The sequence below is a fragment of the Mirounga leonina genome, unplaced genomic scaffold, assembly GCF_011800145.1.
Source record: "Mirounga leonina isolate KUSES-001 unplaced genomic scaffold, KU_Mleo_1.0 Mir_101664, whole genome shotgun sequence".
Classification (NCBI taxonomy): domain Eukaryota; kingdom Metazoa; phylum Chordata; class Mammalia; order Carnivora; family Phocidae; genus Mirounga; species Mirounga leonina.
The window spans coordinates 17,123,024-17,140,774 of record NW_023270175.1 but is presented as its reverse complement, the minus strand read 5'-3'; positions in this window follow the sequence as shown (position 1 = coordinate 17,140,774).

Below are 17,751 nucleotides of genomic sequence, written 5' to 3'. Positions count from 1 at the left end.
CACAAATAAGTGAAACCTTATGATAATTGACTTTCTCTGCTTGACTTATTTCACTTAGCATAATCTCCTCCAGTCCCATCCATGGTGATGTAAAAGTTGGGTATTCATCTTTTCTGATGGCCGAGTAATATTCCATTGTCTATATGGACCACATCTTCTTTATCCATTCATCTGTTGAAGGGCATCTCGGCTCTTTCCACAGTTTGGCTATTGCGGACATTGCTGCTATGAACATTGGGGTGCATATGGCCCTTCTTTTCACTACATCTGTGTCTTTGGGGTAAATATCCAGTAGTGCAATTGCTGGGTCATAGGGTAGCTCTATTTTTAACTTTTTAAGGAACCTCCACACTGTTTTCCAAAGTGGCTGTACCAACTTGCATTCCCACCAACCATGTAAGAGGGGTCCCCTTTCTCCACAACCTCTCCAACATTTGTTGTTTCTTTCCCTGTCCATTTTTGCCATTCGAACTGGTGTAAGGTGGTATCTCAGTGTGGTTTTGATTTGGATTTCCCTGATGGTTAATGATGATGAACATTTTTTCATGTGTCTGTTAGCCATTTGTATGTCTTCTTCAGAGAAGTGTCTGTTCATCTCTTCTGCCCACTTTTTGACTTGATTATTTGTTTTTTGGGTGTTGAGTTTGGGAAGTTCTTTATAGATTTTGGATACCAGCCCTTTATCTGTAGTGTCATTTGCAAATATCTTTTCCCATTCTGTGGGTTGCCTCTTTGTTTTGTTGACTGTTTCCTTGGCTCTGCAGAAGTTTTTTTTATTTTGATGAAGTCCCAAAAGTTCATTTTTGCTTTTGTTTCACTAGCTTTTGGAGATGTATCTTGAAAGAAGTTGCTGTGGGTGATGTCAAAGAGGTTACTGCCTATGTTCTCCTTTAGGATTTTGATGGATTCCTGTCTCACATGGAGGTCTTTCATCCATTTTGAGTTTAGCTTTGTGAGTGGTGTTAGAGAATGGTCGAGTTTCATTCTTCTGCATGTGGCTGTCCAATTTTCCCAGTACCATTTATTGAAGAGACTGTCTTTTTTCCATTGCGTGTTTTTTCCTGCTTTGTCAAAGATTATTTGACCATAGAGTTGAGGGTCCGTATCTGGGTTCTCTATTCTGTTCCATTGGTGTGTATGTCTGTTTTTGTGCCAGTACCATGCAGTGTTGGTGATCACAGCTTTGTAATATAGCTTGAAATCGGGCAACGTGATATTCCCAGCTTAGTTTTTCTTTTTCAACATTTCCTTGGTGATTCGGGGTCTTTTCTGATTCCATACAAATTTTAGGATTGTTTGTTCCAGCATTTTGAAAAATGTCTTTGGAATTTTGATTGGGATGGCATTGAAGGTATAGATTGCTCTGGGTAGCATAGATATTTTAACAATCTTAATTCTTCCGATCCAGGAGCATGGAATATTTTTCCATCTTTTTGTGTCTTCTTCAATTTCTTTCATGAGTGTTTTGTAGTTCCTAGAGTATAGACCCTTTACCTTTTTTGTTAGGTTTATTCCAAGGTATCTTATGGTTTTTGGTGCTATTGTAAACGGAATCGTTTCTTTAATTTCTCTTTCAACAGTTGTGTTGTTAGTGTATAAGAAAGCAACTAATTTCTGTGCATTGATTTTGTATCCTGCCACATTACTGAATTGCTGGATGAGTTCTAGTAATTTGGGGGTGGAGTATTTTAGGTTTTCCACATAAAGTATCATGTCGTCTGCGAAAAGAGAGAGTTTGGCTTCTTCTTTGCCAATTTGAATACCTTTTATTTCTTTTTGTTGTCTGATTGCTGTTGCTAGTACTATGTTGAACAACAGTGGTGAGAGTGGGCACCCTTGACGTGTTCCTGATCTTAAGGGAAAGGCTCTCAGCTTTTCCCCATTGAGGATGATATTTGCTGTGGGTTTTTCATAGATGGATTTTATGAGCTTGAGGAATGTTCCCTCTATCCCTATACTCTGGAGAGTTTTAATCAGGGAAGGATGTTGTATTTTGTCAAATGCTTTTTCTGCATCAATTGGGAGGACCATATGGTTCTTCTCCCTCCTCTTATTAATGTGTTCTATCACATTGATTGATTTGTGAATGTTGAACCACCCTTGCATCCAGGGATAAATCCCACTTGGTCGTGGTGGATGATCCTTTTAATGTATTGTTGGATCCTATTAGCTAGGATTTTGTTGAGGATTTTGGAATCCATATTCACAGGGATATTGGTCTAAATTTTCCTTTTTGATGGGGTCTTTGCCTGGCTTGGGGATTAAGGTAATGCTGGCCTCATAGAATGAGTTTGGAAGTTTTCCTTCTGTTTCTGTTTTTTGAAACAGCTTCAGTAGAATAGGTATTATTTCTTCTTTGACTGCTTGGTAGAATTCCCCAGGGAATCCATCAGGCCCTGGACTCTTGTTTTTTGGGAGGTTTTGGATCACTGCTTCAATCTTGTTACTGGTTCTTGGCCTATTCAGGTTGTCAATTTCTTTCTGTTTCAGTCTTGGCAGCTTATAGGTTTCCAGGAAGGCCTCCATTTCATCCAGATTGCTCAGTTTACTGGCATATAGTTGTTGATAATAATTTCTAAGAATTGTTTCTATTTCCTTGGTGTTAGTCATGAAAGGGGAGACCCTTTCATTCATCATTTTATTAATTTGGGTCCTTTCTCTCTTCTTTTGGATAAGTCTGGCCAGTGGTTTATCAATCTTATTAATTCTTTGAAAACACCAACTTCTAGTTTCATTGATCTGATCTACTGTGTTTCTGGTTTCTAATTCATTGATTTCTGCTCTAATTTTATTTATTTCTCTTCTAATGTGTGGCTTAGGCGTCGTTTTTTGCTTTTTCTCTAGTTCTTTAAGGTGTAGAGTTAGTTGATGAATTCGGGATTTTTCTATTTTTTTGAGTGAGGCTTGGATGGCTATGTATTTCCCCCTTAGGACCACCTTTGCAGTATCCCATAGGTTTCGGACTGATGTGTTTTCATTCTCATTGATTTCCATGAATTGTTTAAGTTCTTCTTTGATTTCCTGGTTGACCCAAACATTCTTGAGCAGAGTGATCTTTAGCTTCCAAGTGTTTGAATTTCTGCCAATTTTTTTCTTGTGATTGAGTTCCAGTTTTACAGCATTGTGGTCTGAGAATATGCAGGGAAGAACCTCAATCTTTTGGTATCAGTTGGGACCTGATTTGTGACGCAGTATGTGGTCTATTCTGGAGAAAGTTCCATGTGCACTCGAGAAGAATGAGTAGTCTGTTGTTTTAGGGTGGAATGTTCTGTAAATATCTATGAGGTCCACCTGGTCCAATGTATCATTCAAAGCTCTTGTTTCCTTGTTGATTTTCTGCTTAGATGATCTGTCCATTGCTGAGAGTGGAGTATGGAGGTCTCCTACAATTAACATATTGTTATCAATAGGACTCTTTATTTTGGTTAACAGTTGGCTTATGTAGATGGCTGCTCCCATGTTGGGGGCATAGATATTAACAACTGTTAGATCTTCTTCTTGGATAGACCCTTTAAGAATGATATAGTGTCCTTCTGTGTCTCTAACTACAGACTTTAGTTTAAAATCTAATTTGTCTGATATAAGAATTGCTACCCCAGCTTTCTTTTGAGGTCCGCTGGCATGGAAGATTGATCTCCATCCCTTCATTTTCAGTCTGGATGTATCTTTAGGTTCAAAATGAGTCTCTTGTAGACAGCATATGGATGGGTCCTGTCTTTTTATCCAATCTGCAACCCTGTGCCATTTTATGGGAGCATTTAGGCCATTCATGTTGAGAGTGATTATTGAAAGATATGAATTAATTGTCATCATGTTGCCTGTGAAGATGTTGTTTTTATAGATTGTCCCTCTAAATTTCTGTTGTAGGTCACTCTTGGGGTCTTTCTCCTTTTATAGGACCCCCCTTAATATTTCTTGCAGGGCCGGCTTAGTGGTCACATATTCTTTCAACTTCTGCCGGTCATGGAAGCTCTGTATCTCTCCATCCATTCTAAATGAAAGCCTTGCCAGATAAAGTATTCTTGGCTGCATGTTCTTCTCATTTAGTACTCTGAATATGTCTTGCCAGTCCTTTCTGTCTTGCCAGGTCTCTGTGCATAGGTCTGACGTTATTCTGATGTTCCTCCCTCTGTACCTAAGAATCTCTTCCCCCTAACTGCCCTTAAGATGGTTTCCTTAGTTCTAAGAATTGCAAGTTTTACTATTACATGCCAGGGTGTTGGCCTGTTTTCCTTGATCTTAGGAGTGGTCCTCTCTGCCTCTAGGACTCGAATGTTTGTTTCATTCCCCAGATTAGGGAAGTTCTTAGCTACGATTTGCTCAAATACATCTTCTAGTCCTCTCTCTCTCTCTCCACTCCCTCCGGGATTCCAATTATTCTGACATTGGTACGCCTCATGGTGTCACTTATTTCTCTAATTCTATTTTCATGGATTCTGAGTTGTTTTTTCCCTGGCCTCCTCTTTTCCCTTTATATCTATTATACTGTCTTCCAGATCGCTTATTCCCTCTTCTGTCTCAGTTACCCTAGCTGTTAGATTATCTAGATTGTATTGGATCTCATTGATAGCATTTTTCAGTTTTGCCAATTCACCTTTTATTTCTGTCCTTCAAGACTCTATTTTGCCATTAATTGATTTCTCCATTCTAGCCATTGTCTTCACAATTGCTAGCCTGAATTCCATCTCTGACATCTTGGTTATGTCTACATCTATTTGTAAATCTGCAGCATAAGTCATAATCTCTGAGTCTTTTCTGTTTTGGGGGCTCCTCCTCCTAGTCATTCTGTTGATGGGTGTTTGAGGGAATGTATAGAATCCAAATTATTGACCAGAACCCAAGCAAGAAGCACCTGTTTTCTTGCTACCTTAGGGTTGCTGGCCTCCTTTTTTCCCCAGCCTGTCTTCTGCAGGAGTGGCCTGCTGCACTGTTACTCAGGCAACCCTGTTTGGGCGGAGTTGCCCTGCGCCCCTGTGGCGGGGGATGGGCTCAGTGGGAATCATTCTTTGGGGCTTTTGTTCTCTGGCGCCTTTCCCTGGCGGCGTTCTGCGTCTCTTCCGCGAGTCAGTGCAGAAGAGACCGTTTCCAACCCTCTGCCTCAGAGCAGAGAGACCTCAGTCTGTTCTTCAGTGAGCTCTCCAGGCCACACCGTTCCGTTTCTGTCCATGCTGCTATAAACTGCAGCGTCCTGGGTTGTGCAACCCCTCCGCAGCGCTCCCAGTCCTGCCTCCAGGTTGGGCACGTCTCTGCCCTTTGTGCTTCTAAAACCGCCAGCCGCTCCCAGTTCGCGTGCACGCGACTCCGCTGCTCGGGGTTTCCATCCCCAGGGGTTGCAGTTCACCAGCAGGACCCCGGCGCACTGGGTTTCCCTCTCGGAGGCTGCAGTTCACGTGCGCGCCCGTAGCTCCGGTTTCTATCTGGGGGGCTGCAGTTCACGTGCGCGCAACCCCACCAGTCTGGTTTCCCCCCCAGGGGCTGCCCTAAAGTTCTTTCCCGACGCTACCGGTCTGCGAGTCTGCACCCCGTCTGCAGCACGCGAGGCTGTCACTCACCAGCGGTGTAGGATCCCCACGTCCAGGCACCCTCCCGCTGCTGTTTATCCTCTGATATCTGCCCATAGGATCATGGTTCTCCGCTTTGTACCTCAAAACCAACTGCCTGCGATATTCTGTTTGTAGAGATCCAGATCTTCTTACATCTCAGGCTGGTTTCGTGGGTGCTCAGAGTGGTCTGGTAGTTATCCAGCTCAATTCCAGGGACCAGTTGAAGTAGGGTCCCCTAGTCCTCCGCCATCTTTCCCCTCCTCCTCCTCCCCCCTGTTTGTGCCCTCTCTCTCTCTCTCAAATAAATAAATAAATAAAATCTTAAAAAATAAGATGTGTTACTTTTCCTCGCTATTTTCTTGGACTACAGCTTGCTTTTTGCTGTTTATTCTTTAACAGGGCCATAGATAGAATCATAGAACTTTATATTTGGAAGGGATCTTGAAGAACATATAATTGATTCACTTTATTTTACAAAAGGTGAAATTGAGGCACAGAGAGAGACAGAGACAGAGAAACAGAGAGAGAGAGAGAGAGACTGAGACACTTGCTCAAGGCAGAATATGGACAAAGTATGTCTCCTGAATTAGAGTCCAGTGCACTTTTCTCCAGTGCATGGCTGGATTCCATTTTGCCGTGAGATTTATCAATAATGAATAAGTGACAGCTTTTCATATGTTAAATGTAATTATTGAAGTCTGAGTTACTCTTTGGATAGACAAAATGATAGGAAAAAGGATCAGAGAACATTTTAGAAAGACACTGGAAAAGAGTCAAGATTTTTTTTAAAGATTTTATTTATTTATTTGACAGAGACAGAGATAGCGAGAGCAGGAACACAAGCAGTGGGAGTGGGAGAGGGAGAGCAGGCATCCCCCCCAGAGGAGGGAGCACGATGTGAGGCCTGATCCCAGGACCCTGGGATCATGACCTGAACCAAAGGCAGATGCCTAACAACTGACCCACCCAGGCACCCAAAAAGAGTCAAGATTTTGACAAGAAATCTAACCATAGGTAGATGGTATATAGATTTTCTCATTTGTCCCTTTTATTTGCATACCATAGAAATTAGGGTGGGATTATTTCTGTAATTCTAAGATCCAAAGGGCAGTTTCACCTCACCTTGTTTATTGCTACCTAGCTGTTACAAATTTTAATTTTCATGGCCCATTCCATTTTCCTATAAACTGCTAGTGATATTATTATACAGCTCTAGTTGTGAAGTGGAATCTTTAGAAATCTGTTCAATGAACTATTTTCAGATGCAAGTCCAGGGACCTGTCCTCCTTACCAACAGAATTTCTAATGAGCCACAGCTAATCTTTGAACCACTTAGATTAAAATAGGTGTTTCAAGGCAAAGACACAACTTTTACATGAGGTATTTTAAGGTCCCATTATGATCATAAAGACTTCCTTAGATATGCTATACTAAAATAAAACCTGCCACTTAACAATCAGAACAGCACAAATTTTTTTCTCCAGTTACCACTTATTTCACCTTTCCCTTCCCCACTACTAGCACTTTCAAATTTTATCCTATCTGCTGAAAGAACCTCATCCCACCCAGAAACTCTTCTTTGATAGCTTTGAGCTGTACTAATATGCACTGTCCAGGAGGCTGCTACCTTGCTGTCTTTACTGATATTTTGCTTCCAGGGAAAATCTACTAAGAAGTGTTTCATTTGGTAATTTTCAAAGTCCTGGTTGTTTTTAAGCTCTATAAAAGAAAAAAAAAAATTAGTGGCTTGTGGCTTGTGTAGGGACAACCAAGAGAACTGCTGACCAATTTTACATGTCTCTGTAGAAGAGATAACTGGACACTATTCCTCTGTTCTGTACATTGAAATAGTGGGGCTATCAATATTAATGTGAATTATTCTAGTGTCCCAGAGAGAACTACAGTCCAGCTGAGGAAATAAAATCTTTTGATTTTCCCAGGACTCAAATGAGCCTGGTTTGAATTTTACCTAAATTAAATATTTCTTGGTTTTTTTTTTTTTTTTTTTTTTTTTTTGCTGTACTGTAACCTTAATTAAAAAAACAAAACAAAACAAGTTAAGGCTTTTCTATCAGCCTTTCTGTGTTTGAAATGAAAAATGGAGTATAAGATTATAATTCTTGAGATCTAGTCATTTCCCCCTCTCTATTCTCCCTCCTGACTTTTTTTTTTCCTTTGGAGAAGAAATGAGAAATTTAATGCAGTTTACCAAATGAGATCGGTCTGAGAAATGAAAGAAAGAATGGACTTTGGAGGGCATGGAGGAAAATTACATCATAACCTGAAGGGAAATATAGGTAAGAAAAGGAAAATCTCTTTCAGTTTACCAAGGAGGAGGACTCAATGTAGCACTCTAACTGCCTGAGTCTTTACATTGACAGGAAGTGTGGAGTAGGGCCAGGGTGCTGTACCTTTATGTAAAAATTCATAACACATTTGTGCTTAAGCTCTTAGCTATGCATTGATCTATATTATTATCTTACTGGTATTTCTTACATACTTACAGGCAAACGTTTTTAGGTTTCAACCAATAGCAGTGTATCTAAGACATCTTTTCTTTTTTGTGTGGGCCCCTTAAGGATAACCTTTCTCTTTGTCATTTAATATAGTCCAGATACCAAGTACATGACCAATAACTAGATATTGAATTGTAACATCAGAGACCTTGCTAAATGCATATCTCACATACAAGAGGGGGAGAAGACAGATTAAAAACATCAGAAAAGGTCGTAAAGTAGAAGCAAGAAAACATACAAAAGTCCCTGTCTATGTAGGGCAATAATATAATATTGGAGGTGGATGAAAGGAACGTTTTACAAATTCATAGCTTCTACATCATATCTACACTTTTGTTCAAAAATGTTTAAAGAAGGCATAGCAACTCTAGACATAATGATTTCTAAGTGCTTCACAGTTGTAGAGTAAGACTGGAAGCACTTGATGGAAGGACTCTTACTTGGAGGGTTTGAAATAGTAAGACTCACTTTGAAATCCAGACCAAACTTAAATAAAAAGCTGTAGCCCAAATAAATATTTCCAAAAAGTTATATGGTAGGTTCTTATAAAATAATGGATACAAGCCAAGATGTGCTTCACATCTGTTACTATATATAGTAGTCTTCCTTTAGCCAAGTTTTCAGTTACCCATGGTCCACCACAGTTTGGAAGCAGATGATCCTCCTCCTGACATTGTGTCAGAAAGTCAATACCAGTCTAAGGCTGAGTCATAATGCCTCCATTATTCACCTCATTTTGTCTCATCACATAGGAATTTTATCATCTCACATCATCACAAGAAGAAGGGTAAGTACAGAAGAGTAAGATACTTTGAGAGAGAGAGACTATATTCACATACTTTCATTACAGTATATTATATTTGTTCTATTTTATTAGTTACTGTTGTTAATGTCATACTGTGCCTACTTTATAAATCAAACTTTATCATGAGTATATTTCTATAGGAAAAAACAAAGTATATACAAGGTTTGGTACGGTCCTTAGTTTCTGGCATCCACTTGAAACATATCCCCTGTGGATAAGTTGGGGGGTACTACTGTATTTTAAAGTATTCTTCTATCTAGTCCTTTGTAATGGTTAAAGCTTGAGGATGTCAATCACTGTATTTTCATCCTATATCCTCACTAGGAAAAGGGCTGCTTAAATGCAAACTGGTATCGCATCATTTCCCTAAACTTTTAAAGAGGAAAAATAAGGATTTAGAAAAAAAAATCCCTATAGTGACTAAAGAATATATTAATCATAGTAAATAAATTAATTCATAGGAATAAATTTCAAGGGGTGCCTGGGTGGCTCAGCCATTAAGCATCTGCCTTTGGCTCAGGTCATGATCCCAGGGTCCTGGGATTGAACCCCATGTCAGGCTCCCTGCTCAGCGGGAAACCTACTTCTCCCTCTCACACTTCCCCTGCTTGTGTTCCCTCTCTCACTGTCTCTCTCTCTCTGTCAAATAAATAAATAAAATCTTAGAAAAACAAAACAAAACAAAAACCCAAGGGGCCCTGCCTTTAAAACAATAATAAATTTCAAGTTGGAGTGATTTTTAAAAAGAAAGTAAGAAACAACACTGAGTGAACTCCAATGTGTTATATAGTATTTTGAGCACATTACATATATTATTTCATTTAATCTTCACAGTAACTATAATGTAGATACTACTCCACTCTCTGCTATACAGATGAAACTGAAACTTATATTAAGTCACTTATCCAAGATAATAGGTATTTTTAGTGACCAAAGTGGCATTTGACCCAGGGTCTAGTATAATGCCAAAATCTGTTTTATCTACTACAATTTGCTGCTGAAACTCTATAAACGCAGATTTGCTAAAATGATATAGCAGCCCCACATTGACCTCAAAAGGATGCCAGAGTTTTCTCATACTAAGCTGTTTTTTATACCATCCCTTCCCATAGTCTCTACACAAAGATTACTCAAATTATCACACATAGATAGACCCCAACTCTCCTCTGTGTGTAAGGTTTTGATCAGAGACAATTTATTGCTAGTATTTTTTTTTATTGGAATACTGTCTTTTTTTTTTTTTTTTAAAGGAAGAGTAGTAAGACATTTCAGGTGATCAAGGTGTTGCCTGTCTATGTGGGCCAATTAAGAACAGGGACTATTATGGGAGACACAATACAAAGATTTCTCAAAAGGACATTTCTGAAGTTAAAAGTCCAGTGCTTACTTTTACAACTCAAAATTATTTAGGAGCTTTCTATATCAATGGTATTCAACTTGCTTAAAATATCACTTTAGTGAGTAAAGCATTAAAAACCTGCTGGATTATTCTGGAAAAGTTTATATTAATAAAAGGTGGCTAGATTCTTCATATCAATCATATGGTTACTTTAAGATGAGATGAGTTGATGTTGAGGCTCAAAGAAAAATCTCCCTTGAAGTCATCATATTTCTTTTTTATGTAGCTTTTATTTTTTATAAATAATACATGATCATTGCTTAAAAAGTCAAAGAAAGGAAAACAGCAGTCTAGCTCCCCACCCCATCTCCACTCTCAAGTACCTCCCCTAAGCTAATAGCTTTTAACTCTTTTAGATGTTTCTTTTGATATTTATCTTGCTGTTTCTAAATAGCATGCTAATATTTGCATTTTTTAAAATTTTTAGTTTTAGATATTATGTCTTGACTTCTTAGTTTGGGCTATGAGGAATTCTCTTTAAGCATCATCTTAAGGACTGCATTTGCCTCACTCTGTTTCCTGTACCTCTATTTTGTTTTGATTTCATGGAATATATTTTTCAGTAGCTTCTTCTTTTTCAAGTTTTGAATTCATGATTCTTTTATTTATTTTTTATTTTTATTTTTTATTTTTGGCTGGCCAGTATCATTTTTTTTATTCTATTTATTTATTTTTTAATTATTTTTTTATTATGTTATGTTAGTCACCATACAGTACATTATTAGTTTTTGATGTAGTGTTCCATGATTCATTGTTTGCATATAACATCCAGTGCTCCATGCAATACAAGCCTTCCTTAATAACCATCACCGGGCTAACCCATCCCCCCACACCCCTCCCCTCTAAAACCCTCAGTTTGTTTCTTGAAGTCCATAGTCTCTCATGGTTCATCTTCCCCTGTGAGTTTCCCCACCTTCATTTTTCCCTTCCTTCTCCTAATGTCCTCCATGCTATTCCTTATGTTCCACAAATAAGTGAAACCTTATGATAATTGTCTTTCTCTGTTTGACTTATTTCACTTAGCATAATCTCCTCCAGTCCCATCCATGTGGATGTAAAAGTTGGGTATTCATCCTTTCTGATGGCTGAGTAATATTCCATTGTATATATGGACCACATCATCTTTGTCCATTCATCTCTTGAAGGGCATCTCGGCTCTTTCCACAGTTTGGCTATTGTGGACATTGCTGCTATGAACATTGGGATGCATGTGGCCCTTCTTTTCACTACATCTGTGTCTTTGAGGTAAATATTCAGGAGTGCAATTGCTGGGTCATAGGGTAGCTCTATTTTTAACTTTTTGAGGAATCTCCACACTGTCTTCAGTAGTTTCTTGAGAAAGGCTGCATGTTTGATTTTTTTTTAATCTTTCATATCTGAAAATGTATTTATTTATTTTACCTCTTGCTTGTTTGATGCTTTAACCAAATATATTTTTTTTAGGTTGGAAATTATTTTCCTATTGATTTTTAAAAATATTTCTTGAATATCATCTACTTTCCAGTGTTCCTGTTGAGAAAATTGATGTTACTCTCTTTTTTACGTTTTTATTTAAATTCCAGTTAGTTAAATACAGTGTAATATTAGTTTCAGGTGTACAATATAGTGATTCAACACTTCCGTACATCCCCTGGCGCTCAGCACAAGCACACTCCTTAATCCCCATCACCTATTTAACCCTCCCCCACTCCTCCCCTTGGGTAACCATCAGTCTGTTCTCTAAGTTAAGAGGAGAAAACTGATATTATTCTTTTTTCACATCTTTTGTAGGCCACCTTCTTTGTTTTTCTGTTTGTTTTGTTTTGTTTTCTCTAGGGAAACATGTAGGATCTTCCTGTTGCTCCAGTTGTCTGAAATTTCACAATAATGTGCCTTTGTATAAGCCTTCTTTCACTAATTATATTTGGTTGGCACCTTCATTATGGAAGCTCATATTCTTCAGTTATGGAAATTCCATTTTATGATTTTATTGATAATTTCTTTTCTTTAATTACTTTTCAAGCTTTTCTGTAAATTCTGTTATGCAGAAGTAGAGCCTCCTACTGTTTTCTTATCTTTTCTGTTGTATCCAAGTTCTGACATTTTACCTACTTTTTCTGTGCAGTTTCATTGACTTTTTTTCCCAACCATTTTATTGATTTCTTTTATTGTTCAGTGCATGGCAATGATGATGATGATGATGATGATGATGAAGAAGATGAAGATGATGGCACCCTGTTTTGCTCTCTGTACTAACTTTGTTTCTTCTAAACTCCCAATTTTGTTTGTTTTGGTCTATTTTTCATTTTCACAGTTTTCACTGTAGGACTTTTTCATATTTAGGAACGAGACACTAAAAAGCTGATTGCAATCTTTACATGTACATTATCTTTTCTGGGTTGCTTAATCAACCCAGGTAGAAATCCATCCACCAATTCCTTTCCTGGGATTTTAATTTAATTGCCAGTGCTCTAGAAAGGGTTGAGAGCATTGCATCATTCAGGATGTAGATTCTGAAATAATATTCTAGATAATGCATCTGCATTTCTTAGTTGTGCCAATGATCTACAAGTTCAGAATCCCTTTGTTTCAATATTTCCCTTTTATGTCAGAATTGGGAGTGGATCTAGAGGTCTAAGTGTTCTTTACACAGACTATAAAACACTCTTCTTGTATTTTTTTTTTTTTTTGAAACATGCCCCCATCTAGACCTTCAGAACGACCTGGTGATTATAATTTCTGATCCTACCCTAAGTTCTGAACACAAAAAATTGACTGTTTCACTGTTATTCTCTATCCTGTTTCTGCATTACTCTTATACACTTAGCTTTCAGCCTTCTAAGTTTTATTATATCTGTAACTGCTCCCTCATGTTATTCGCATCTCTCCTCTATTGTTTTTACCTCTTCTACTTTCTTGAATCTTATGATTTTTATCTAATTTTCAGAGATTTAATCAGCCATGCTTAATCAGAAGTCACCAACATCTGTATTTCCTCCTTTTGTAAGCAAGTACTGTCCTGTGTGTCTTAAAATATGAAATGTGAATCTTAGAAAACTTAAAAAAAATCTTTAAATGACTTCACTTCTGCTAGAGAAAGTATTGCTGGCTCATCTGATGTGATTCTAGAACATGTAAAATGTAAGAAGCAGGTGCGTGTAGTACAGAATATGTTTGGTTTTTAACATGCTTCACAGTTATAGAGTGATATTGGTGCTTGTAGTACAGAATATGTTTGGTTTTTAACATACTTCACAGTTATAGAGTGATATAGATCCTCATCTGAAGGATTTCAGATATTAAGACTCAGTTTGATTTCTTGTTATGGTAATTTATATCTTAGCTAGGCCAGATGAACTTAAGGATTATCATGCATTGGCATTTATTCTAAACACTGTTCTGTATGAGGGATTTCAAAGCTCTCCTCTAGAAATAGCGGAGCACACAGCTGGCCATGAAGGCTCCTGTCTATGTCAAATTATAAATCCTTTTCTTGTAAGACATTTACTCTATACCTCAGCAAAAACTATCTGGACACAATCCTGTTAGAAGCCTGTGTACAAAACAACTGGAAAGGGAACTACAGATGCATTTGGCATTCCTGTTGAGAAGATTGCACATTCAGAAATCTTATGGCAAGATATACTTGCCTCTCACCAGTAGCAGAGAGATTCTATTATACAGCAGTTTGAAAGATAAGGAAATCGCAGGATATTAACAAAACACCTAGTGTTTAGTACAGCATAAGCAGGGAAGTAATGCAGAAGGATTTTTCAGAACAAAATACTTCATGTGTGAAGCTATTCTCTTACATATAAAAAGAAGACTGTTTCCAGAGGATGTCAAAAGATACAAATTGTAGTTACCAACATTAAAATTAAGAATATATATTATACTAAGAATATCCTATATTAAATATAGTAAGTACTCTATACATATGCTTTGTTAATTAGCACAAGTGAATGAGAATGTGTCAGGAAAGCTCATCAGCTATTGAAAAGCTTTGTTTTCTTTTTAATTTGGTGTAAAAATACTCTTATTTGTTAATGAACAAATAAAATAATTAGAAATATTGAACTATTTCTGCCCTGGCCCCATCCCTACATGTAAACACATTTGGCCTAAAATAAGGAGACAGATGAACAGATGAATCCCTTTATCCCCAATTTCAAAATCCCTTTATGAAAATCAAATTATTGAGTTAGAATAAATACTGAAATCTGCAGAGAAAATGAACTTCAGGGCAATGTTTAATATATCTCAGCTTTTCTTGTTTAACATTTATTGAGATTGGACAGTGTGCTGGTGGCTGTGCAGAATGTGAACACAACATGTTTTCTTTCTTCAAGATTGTAGTGAGAAAAAAAATATTTCCTGGTTAGTTAAAGAGAAATCAATGTGAATATAATTTGTATGCATTTGCTTGCTGAAGTTGAGAAGCCCAGATTTATAAGATCAAATGAAGTAAACAAGTAGGTGAGCATCCACTGTGTTCTTACTGTGATGGTGGAATACAAGAAAACAAAACAGTCTTACCAAGGAAACAGGACTGGTTAATATGAAACAATAAGAGATCAATGTATTAAAGAAAACAGAAGATGGTATATAATCAAGTGCTAAATTGTAGAGGAATTAAATAAGATAAATATTAAAGGAGGTCAAAGAAGGGAGAGGTAACTGTGAACTGTATTCAAAAGAGGAACCATGGTAGAAATGAAAATAGATTAGACTTCTAGTATGCAGCCTATCAAAAATACTCTTAAATTCCAGGATATAGGACATGAAAATATACTCAAGATATATTAACTTTAAAAAAGTGAAGTTTTAAAAGAGTATATTTAACTATACTCTCATTTGAATAGAAATAAATATGTACATAAATAAATAATATCTGGAAAGAGTATATTCCAAAGTGTTAACAGTGATTACACCTGGGGAAAAAATAATAAGAGACTGTAACTTTTCAAATCATGTATTTTTATATCACTTTAGTTTTAAAAAAAAAATTTAAAGATTTTTAAAATTTATTTGACAGAAAGCACAAGCGGGGGAGTGGCAGAAGGAGAGGGAGAAGCAGGCTCCCTGCTGAGCAGAGAGCCCAATGTGGGGCCTTATCCCAAGACCCTGGGATCATAACCTCAGCTGAAAGCAGATGCTTAACCGACTGAGCCACCCAGGCGCCCCTCACTTTATTTTTTTAAACAACCGTAATTTACTTTTTTTTTTAGATTTAATTTTATTATGTTATGTTAATCACCATACATTACATCATTAGTTTTTGATGTAGTGTTTCATTATTCATTGTTTGCATATAACACCCAGTGCTCCATTCAATACATGCCCTCTTTAATATCCATCACCAGGCTAACCCCCCCCCCACCCCCCTTCCCTCTAGAACCCTCAGTTTGTTTCTCAGAGTGCATATTCTCTCATGGTTTGTCTCCCCCTCCAATTTCCCCCCCCTTCATTTTTCCCTTCCACTATCTTTTTTTTTTTTTTTTTAACATATAAGGTATTATTTGTTTCAGAGGTACAGGTCTGTGATTCAACAGTCTTACATAATTCACAGTGCTCACCATAGCACATACCCTCCCCAGTGTCCATCACCCAGCCACCCCGTCCCTCCCACCCCCACCACTCCAGCAACCCTCAGTTTGTTTCCTGAGATTAAGAATTCCTCATATCAGTGAGAGCATATGATAAATGTTCTTCTCTGATTGACTTATTTCGCTTAGCATAATACCCTCCAGTTCCATTTATGTAGTTGCAAAGGCAAGATTTCATTTTTTTGATGGCTGCATAATATTCCATTATATATATATATATATATATACACACACACCACATCTTCTTTATCCATTCATCTTTTGATGGACATCTTGGCTCTTTCCATAGTTTGGCTACTGTGGACATTGCTGCTATAAACATTGGGGTGCACGTAGCCCTTCGGATCACTACATTTCTATCTTTGGTGTAAATACTCAGTAATAAGATTGATAAACCCCTGGCCAGACTTATCAAAAAGAAAAGAGAAATGACCCAAATAAATAAAATCATGAATGAAAGAGGAGAGATCACAACCAACACCAAAGAAATACATAATTTACTTTTGAAATTAGAAGAGAGTGAGGTCATATCAGACTTCCATGTAACTCACTTCTTCCTCAATTTCAAATATGACTACAGTCCAGGATACAGTTTTGCCTGGATATATGCTGGAAACCAAAATTCCTTGACTAGGTTTATATCACTAAAACATAGGAAAAGTTGTAAAAATGTAGCAGATATTAAAAGATAAATGAGAAATATCATGAACAACATTATCTTAATAATTTTGAAAACATGAGTGAAATAAAAGAAATAGGGCTTCTTATTTGTCTTTTGTAATTATTAACAAAATGAGATCAGTATTTTAAAGTCTTATCCCAAAAATAAATCACTAAACCTAGGCAGTTTTATGAGTGTGTTCTATCAAACTTTCAAGAAAAGGAATATTTTAAACTTTAAAGGCATAGAAAAAGAAGAAATACTCCAAACCAATTTTAGGAAAGCATTATAACTTTTATACCAACACAAGGAAAGAATCAAATGAGAAAAGAAAAAAAAATATAGGACCCTTATCCATCAACATTAAAGTAAAAATTCCAACTAAGTTATGAATGCATGAATTCCAGACATTCCAGTCAAACCATTATGGGTGGGTGGATTTATTCTAAGAATGATAGTTTGATTCAATGACAGAAGATCTACTAATGTAATTTTAAAATTAAGGAGGAAAAAACATATATCTCAATAAATACAGAAAAAATAATCTGGTAAAATACAACATCCATTCATAATTTTAATATAAATTCAAATTTGATTCAAACAATATTCCATTATATATATATATATATATATATATATATATATATATATATACCACATCTTCTTTATCCATTCATCTGTTGATGGACATCTTGGCTCTTTCCATAGTTTGGCTACTGTGGACATTGCTGCTATAAACATTGGGGTGCATGTAGGGATGCAAACAAATATAATATAAATGGAAAGAAGCTTCACTTACTTTAAAAAGTTATTTTAAAAATCTACAGTACAGTTACTTTGAAAAAGAGCTTAGCAGTTCCTCATGAAATTAAATATAGAGTTTCCATATGGCCTAGGTATATACCTGAGATAATTGAAAACATGTATAAATAAAAACTTGTACAGTAAAATTTTTAAAAGATTTATTTTATTTTTTATTTTTTTAAAGATTTTATTTATTTGTTTGACAGAGAGAGAGCACAAGTGGGGTGAGGGGTAGAGGGAGAAGCAGACTCCCTGCTGGGCAGGGAGCCCCATGAAGGGCTCAATCCCAAGACTCCAGGACCATGACTCAAGCCAAAGACAGATGCTTAACTGACTGAGCCACCCAGGTACCCTTATTTATTTTAGAAAGAGAAAAGGTGCAGGCATGAGTGGGGGGGGTGAGGAGCTGAGTGAAAAGGAGAAGGAAAGGGAGAGAGA